We start from the raw sequence: 8,679 nt of genomic DNA, 5'->3' as shown, positions 1-8,679 counted from the left end.
ATTTGAACTCAGGTCCTCCTGACTTCAGGGCCGGTGCTCTATCCACTGCGCCACCTAGCGGACCCAGAAGGAAGTTAGAGTTAAAGAAAAGGGTGGCTCACAAGTATTTTTTGGAGAGCAAAAGAAAGTACACGCATTGTGGATTTTATTGTACTTCCAGAGGCAACAAAAAACTGTGTTCAGATATTTGGTTGTCATGTATTGCAGTACCGATGATAAGTATCTGCAAAAAAGACACCATGAAAATAATTGCAGTTTGTACACCAACATCATTTGCTGAAAATAAAGTAGCAGAGAAATTCTGCAAATAATTTTAATAATAGTGTCCAAATAAAATCAATATACATTCAGATAACCAGTAAGTTCTGTACAAAGGTGGGGAAAGGTAGGGATGGGGAGGAATATGTGGGAAAATATGGTTCCAAGAAGAAGGATTGTGAGAGGCCAAAGACATGAATATTTCACTGAAGCCACAAAATTATATATCATGAACACTTTCTTTGAAAAAAAAAAAAGAATTGGCATTTGCTGGACATGGTAAACATCAAATAACACTGAGTGCTACTCTTTCATTTCTTCCTCTTTTCATAACTTCTTTTTATAATCTAGATCTCATGTTTTTCCAAGTAAATGTTATTATTTTATCAAGTTCTATAAAGTATCCCTTTGATAATTTAATTGGTATAGCATTAAAAGTATCAATTAACTTTGATAGTATTATTTTTATTATATTGGCATAGTCTAGCCATGAGCACTGAACATTCCTCTAGTTATTTAAGTTATTTATTTCATTAAGGAATATTTTGTGATTGAATGTATTCTTTTCTGTGCTTTGATAACTTTAGCCCCAGATACTTTATGCATTTTATAGTTGTTTGGAATGGGAATTCCCTTTCTATTATTGCCGCTTAGATTTAGTTATCATTATATAGAAATGCAATTGATTTTTTTTATTTTGGGCAATTGGGGTTAAGTGACTTGCCCAGAGTCACACACAGCTGGTGATATGTGTTTGAGGTCGCATTTGAATCCAAGTCCTCCTGACTTCAGGGCTGGTGCTGTATCTACTGCGCCACCTAGCTGCCCCTATGCAATTGATTTTTGAGGATTTATTTTGTAGCCTCCAACTTTGTTGAAGGTGTTGCTTCAATTGGTATCTTTGCTGATTCCCTAGGATTTTCCAAGTATAGCATCATACCATCAGTAAATAGGGATAGTCATACCTCCTCTTTACCTATTGTATGTCCTCAACTTCTTTCTGTCATTTTATTGCTGTTCCAGAACTATATAAAATAATGGGGGGGGGGATTGGGGATCCTTGTTTTATTTCTGTATTTGTTGGGAAAGGTTCCAATGTATCCCCATTGCATAAGATGCTTGCATTTGGTTTTAGATAGATACTTTTTATGATATTTAAAAAAGTACCTGTATGCCTATAGTTTGTAGGCTTTTTTTTTTTTTTTAGCATAAATAGGTATTGTACTTTGTCAAAGACTTTTTCTGCATCTAATGGAATAATCATGTTTTGGGGATACTGTTGTTTTTAATATGATCAATTATGTTGATTGTTTTCCTAATGTTGAACTATCCTTGCAACCCTACTATAAATTCAACTTGGTCATAATGAAAGATTTCTTAGATTCGGCATCTGTTTGACCCTGGAGAAGGATATGGCAAACCACTCCTGCATCTTTGCCAAGAAAACCCCAAATGGGGTCAATGAAGAGTCAGACATGACTGAAATGACTGAACAACAAAAGTCTGACAGGATTTTGTTAGAAATTTTGAATCAATATTCATTAATGATATTGGTCTATCTGTGTTTTACCATTCACTGGTTTATGTATTAGAACTATGTTTGTCTCATAAAAGGATTCTGACAGGATGCTTTCTTCATCAGTTTCTAAGGATAATTTGTATAACATAGGTTATCTGTTCTTTAAAAATTCAATGGAATTCTCCCGTGAATCCATCAGAACCAGAAGTTTTTTTTTCCTCTCTTTGGTAGCTCCTTTATAGCTTGTTCTGTTTCCTTTTCTGAGATCGGATTATTTAAGATCTGTATTTGATCTTCTATGAGTTCAGGTACTTTATATTTTGAAGGTATTCCTCTTTTTCTTTTGGGTTCTCAGTTTTGGTAGCAGATGACTGTGTACGAAAGAATCTGATTGTTGTTTTTATTCTGGTTTTGTTGTAATTTCACCTTGCTCATTTGCTCTATCGATTTGATTTTCTGCCTTCTTTTTAATCAGATTAAAGTTTGACCATTAATATTAGTTTTTTTCAAAGAACTAGCTTTTAATTTTATTGTTTCTATGGTTTTCCCCCAATTTTTCTACTTCTCTAATTTTTAATATCTTCTTTTGTGCTTATTTTAGGTTTATTGTTGGCTTTCTAATTTTTCAAAATGAATTCACTTTATTAACCCCCTCTTTTTTTCTTTTCTTAATGTGGGGATATGATTTTTCCCATGAGGACTGCTTTAACTTCATCCCAGAAATTATCATATATTGTTGTATCATCATCATTTTCTTTCACATAACAATTAATTGCTTTTATGCTTTGTTTTTTATTTATTTATTTAGGATGTCAGTGTTAGGTCTGTGCCTTTTGTTTATGGTCCCCGAGCTCATTACTATTTTTATTGTGTTAGGAATATATTTACTATTTTCATTTTTTATTTTTACAGTTGTTGGCAATATCTCTGTGCCCTAATACATTGACAGTTTTTATAAAAATCCCATGAGGTGCTGAGAAACGCATATTTTTTGAATTTAGAAGACACTTAGGAGACAGCATAAGTCTTTTAGCTCTAGTTTTTATAGCACTGTGTTCAGTTCTGTATTTTCCCTTTTGTTTATCTTTCTGTTAGACTTATCCAAAACTGAGAGGGATATTGAAATCTCCTGTCACCATTGTGTTTAATGTCTATGTATTCTTGTGACTCAGTTAATGTTTCTTTTATGAATCTTGATGTTAAGACATATAAGGCAAATAAGTTTAATATGGATTTTTGTGTGTTGTCTGTAGTTCCTTTCAGCTTAATGTACTACATTCCCTGTTTATTTCTTTTTATGTTTTGAATTTTTTTTTTCCTTTCATAGCATGATTGCAATTCCTGCTTTTTTGGATTCACTAGATGCATAGTAAATTTTTTCCAGTCCTTAATTTTTATTCTATGTATATCTTTGTTTTTTAAATGTGTTGCTTAAAAGCAACAAGTGATGGATTTTTCTTCTTATTCAATCTATCACTGTTTTTCATTTTATTGGGTTGTTTAATTTATTCACATTTAAAGTCATGAGTTTTATATTTTCTTTCATTTGTCTTTAATATTGTTTTTCCCTCCAGATTAGGATTTTTCCCTCTTCCTCTGTAAATAGAACTATGTCTTCTCCAATTATTTTAGCTTATTCTATTTTAAGGTGTCCTTATTCCCACTGACTCTCTTCCCCTGTCCCTTGAGCCCCCCTCTCCTATTTGATCCCATTTCCCCTGGGTTTTAGAGTTTTGTTTATTAGTTCCTTATTTTTCCCCTTTTTTCTACTTATTTAATTCTTTCCTTTTCCCCCTCTCAGTTAAGTAGTCAAGTAGAACTCGCCTTTCATCTCCTCCCCTTCAATTTTGTTGTTTCTTAATTTTAAAAACATCATTTCCTTTTTCTGGAAAGGATTTCTTTCCCCGTTCTCTTCATTATTTGTCTCCTCTTTCTGACTGTTCTAGACTGTTCTTTGATTCACGGTCCTTATACCTAGTTAGTCTTTATTCTCTGTATTCTTCCATATTCTGTATTAAAACTTTGGAGGTACTTATTTTGGGTTTTCTTTTCTAAACAGTTTCTGTTATTGCCTTGTTGATCTTGCCCCCTCCTCTTTTCTGCTGTGTTTCACACTTAGAAATACCAATTTCTGCATTTGATAGAGAAGGTATGGCCCAGCAGTAGATATCTTCCTACATCCTGATGGCACAGGGATGTCCCTGATGTCAGACCTTTGTTCTCCCCTTGGGCGTTCCCTCTCGCCTGTCATTTGCCTCAAAATTTCTTCCTGGGTTCATATCCTCCCACTCTTCTGAGTTTTAATTTCTCTCAGCTACTCTGCTTCCCTTTCCCCTGAGGTAGGATGAGTGGTCTCTCTAAGTGACAGAACCCTATAAATAATACATCATAAGGTCCCCATCTTCCTTTATACAATATCTCTCCTTTTCCAAAGGAGCATTCATCTTCCACCCACTAATGAAAAAAGATTTCCCTCCTCTGTACCTCCACTTTTTTAATCCCTCCCTTTGCCTCCTCATACTTTCTCTTGTAGGTTCTTGTCTTTCCAAGAAATTGCAGAACTATTTCCCCTTCGTATTAGTTAGCTTTTGACCTGATTAGGGTATACCATATATTCCTCTCTATCTTCTTTCTCTCCTCCCTCTTTTTATGCACCTTCTCATTTTCTAATTTAGTGCCACAAAAAAGCATTGATTCACCTGTTGGTGGAGTGTTATGAAATGGTTTAGCTCATAATGTCTCAGGCCTGTTTCTCCACCATCACTTCTATTTTATTTCTGCTTTCAGCTTGGTTTCCTTGTGGACATTTAGAAAGAAATCTCTTAATGGTCACTCTGCTGTTATTTTGTTGTTGTCCTTGGTTGCTGTTTTTGTTTACTCTTCCTTCATTTCTGTTGTTTGGGCTGTTTGAGAAGCAAATACTCTCTTCAGGTCTGATTTTCTTTCAAAGACTGCTTCAAACGTCCCTTTATTATTAAACAACCATCTTTTTTCATTTATGATTGGGTTCAGATTTTCAGGGTAGATCGCTTGGACTGCATCTTGAGTTCTACTGTTCTTCAGAACACGTAATTCCCTTCCCTCCTGTGTTTTCTGATAGGTACAGAATGGTCACACCATTTGAACTTCATTTCCTTTACATTTGAAGGGCTTTCTCCTGATTGCTTGTACAATTTGTTGTTTCTCAATGGAATCATTAAAGTTAACTAACGTGTGTCTTGGAGTTTGTAGTATTTCTTTTTCTGGAAACAATCCATGGATTATTTTGATTGGCACTTTGTTTTCTGGGTCCAGAAGTTCTGGACATTTTTCTTCTATTGTTTCTTGCATTTTGGTGTTCAAGTTTTTTGACTTTCTTGTGTCTTAAGTTGTTTCTATACATTCTGCCTTAGGGATCAATGTTTTACTTGTATGGAGATCATGTTTTCTTTTAATTTTACTGTTTTTTGCTTCATTTTTTCAAGATTTCCTTAATTTCCATGTATTTGTATTCCCAATCAGTTGTGATGTCTTTTGTTTCTTTGGTGAGACTTGACACTGTGAATTAAAATCTTTCTATTTCACCAATTATTTCTGCTGTACAGGCCAAAAATTCTACTCTCACAATTCTCATTTCCCTTTCAAACCGTGCAGGAACATCATGCTGTGGTTCCAAGCTCTCTTTAAAATCCAGGGTCCTCTCCTTCAGTGGCGTCAAACTCAAATGGAAACAGATCCCTGGGGGCTGTGTATTAACTTGGACCACTAATTAACATTATCTATGTTATATTATACTTTTATTTATTTACAATTTCCAATTACATTTTAATTTAGTTTGGACCACATTCATGGACTGTAAGATTGAGGACTTTACCTCATCAGTTGTTGAATCATGTTCTTTTATCTTGTAATACTTACTCATAGGTGTCCGAACTCTTTCTTGATTTGGAGGCCGTATTTCCTTCTGCTATTAATGTCTTTCCTGTTGGTTTATCTGCTTATGTTTAAGGTCTTTGAGTTTTCTTCCTCCTGAGATCTTTATTAATTTCAGTCTCTCCCCCCTTATTTTTCCCTATTGCTCACTTTCTGACTCCCTCCTCTTTGATGGTGGTTTCCCTGGAGGCTACATCTCAAAGCATCTCAATCTCCTTTAAGGCTGGGCAATTCACAGTTCACCAGCCTCCGTTACTGCCCTAAGTGAATTCAGGTGGAATATAACTGGATCCAACTGGATACTGGACTCTTTCCCTCAGTTTTGTTTTATTTTTGTTTTTGTTTTTTTGCTAGGCAGTGGGGTTAAGAGACTTTCCCAGAGTCACACAGCTAGTAAGTGTCAAGTCTGTAAGGCTGGATTTGAACTCAGGTCCTCCTGATTCCAGGGCTGGTGCTCTATCCACTGCGCGATCTAGCTGCCCATCTTTCCCTTATTCTTAGTGGATTGCCACACAGCTCCCCACAAATGTGTCCCATCCCTGTTCTCTCTGTTCTTCAGTCTTCAGGTTCATCTCTGTTGCCACACAAAATGCTGCCATGTGGCTATCATAGCTTGAGCAGAATTCCATCATTTGTAGTTTGTATCTCTAATGGGCACTGGGAGGAAGGGGTGCAGTGAGGGTACAGAGATTATATGTAGTGTCCTCTAATAAAACAGAGAGAAACAGTTCAGCCTAAAACCAGTTTTAACAAAGCTTTAGGGGCAGCTAGGTGGTGCAGTAGATAGAGCTCCAGCCTTGGAGTTAAGAGGACCTGAATTCAAATCCAGCCTTAGACACTTGACACTTACTAGTTGTGTGACCCTGGGCAAGTCACTTAACCCCGATTGCCTCGAAAGAAAAAAAAGAAAGCTTGACAAGATGTCTTAGCAAAAGCATCCCAAAAACATTCAAGGATAAAAATGGAAGGACTACAAGCAAGAAAAATGGAAAAAGATTTGCAATCACCTTTTTTAAAAAACAAAACTGAATGAATGAAAAGGTATTCATTAAATACTTACTGTGTACAAGCTAGGGATACAAATACAAAGGCAAAAATGGTCCCTATCTTCAGTGATCTTATGTTTTAATAAAAGGAGACAGCAAACAGGGCCCCAGAGGGGCACTTAGGTCTGGAAAGTTACCAGGATGTTGAGTGGGCCAAAGAGGAATGGTGGCAGAGTTGATACTATGATTCCAAAATGAGATCAGGGAGCGAGGAAGGGAGCATGAGGGTACACGCACAGCAGTTGATGAGAAAATGGCTGAAGAATAGGGAGTAAAGTTAAAACATGGCAAGAGATGGTCTGAAATAGTGGGCCAGAAAAGACAGTGACCAATTAGGACAGTTGGGCCCCAGGATTTCAGGAAATAAGAATTAAAATTTCTAGGGCATGATCTCTGGTCCAAGCAGCAAAGTGTTTAACAAGAAGATGACTGGGGAATGGCAGGGTATAAAAATAAAACTCATATATGTACCTTTCCCCAACCCCTGCCTTCAGTCCCTTGCCAAGGAGATATACATGATAATAAGTCTCATTGTCAGAACAGAAATCTTCAGTTTGCTATGATCTACTGAATGAAGAGAGACTCTGCCTTAGAGAGAGAGTGGTTCTTTGCCTTTGCCCCGGAGAAGTCATTGGCGATATGTGTACCAGGGCACATGCAATGCTCAGCACATAAATTTAGATAGAGACTGGAATAAGTATAGAGGCAAGAAGAAATGCTGGTGTCTGGAACATCATCAGAGTGCTACGTTCTCTGCTTTCCTAAGGGCTGAATTGAGAGGTGTATCTGGGCAGACTAGTCATTTCTGAACTTTCAATTCAGAATAACTGATGTCAGATGATGATTTTAGGTTCCTTCCTTTGCTTGGGACAGCATATATTAAATCACAAGTTTACTTGTTTTTAAACTTACATATTTATATTAATTTATATTTTATATTTCTGACCAATTGGTATTGAAATCTTGTCGAAGATAAAGATAAAAAAGGTGAGTGACCATAGCAATCTCTGATTTATATGTGTTTTGTTTTTGCAAATGGTTTATGAGAGAAATAGGAAGTGACCAGCACAGTACATTGAGAAAAAGAATGAAACAGAGAAAATAGGCTCCCTTTTGGAAACTGCTGGGATTTTTCCCATCTGAGACTCTGGAACTAAATGAAAGAAAATTGTATTGATTAGTATTTCACAGATTCCCAAAGCAGGGTAAAAATAAGAATTCAGTTTTTCCTTAGCCAAAAGGTGAACTTAAAACTAGGTTCTGTCTAAAGCTGGGCAAGCTTGAGCTTCTAGTCATGTGGCCTTCCCACACTGTTCTAATCTCTACATGCTTGCAGAGACCCTCTGCAGGGGTGGTGGCAACTGGAGATTAAGAAACACCTGACGGCTGGGGAAAAAAAAGGACTAGCAATGCTCACATTCCAAAGTTGGGGGCTTGAGGGAAAGGTATTAAGAATTCCAATCCTTCCTCTGCTATAGCAGTCCAATAGATCCCTTTTACTTTATAGGAATGATCCTTCACAGATCCTTCATGCAAAATATGTATATAATCTTCCCATGAAATTCAAATCAACACATATTTATTAATTCAGTTAAATTAATTTAGAAAACATTTATTACGTTCTTACTATGTGAAAAGTGCTAGGTATCAAGGATACCAACTGAAAAAAAAGTGGCAGCTCCTACCTTCAGGGAGCTTAGATTCTCATGGGAGATACAACATGTAAAGTGTAAGATCTTGGGAAGGGAGAGAATACTGACAATTGGGAGAGGGGGTGGTTAAGAGGTGTCAATAATATTTTGCATGGATATTGCCTTAGCAATAACTAAATGCTCTAAGCAAATAATAATTGATAGTTCTTTGCAGTGATTACTATGAATTCTTATATCAACATGAACAGATCAATGAAACATCAGTCATGGTCACCTCGGTTTTTTGCTTCTG

This window comes from Vombatus ursinus, unplaced genomic scaffold (genome assembly GCF_900497805.2).
Source record: "Vombatus ursinus unplaced genomic scaffold, bare-nosed wombat genome assembly UNPS02015255.1, whole genome shotgun sequence".
Taxonomy (NCBI): domain Eukaryota; kingdom Metazoa; phylum Chordata; class Mammalia; order Diprotodontia; family Vombatidae; genus Vombatus; species Vombatus ursinus.
This window is presented reverse-complemented; position numbering follows the sequence as displayed.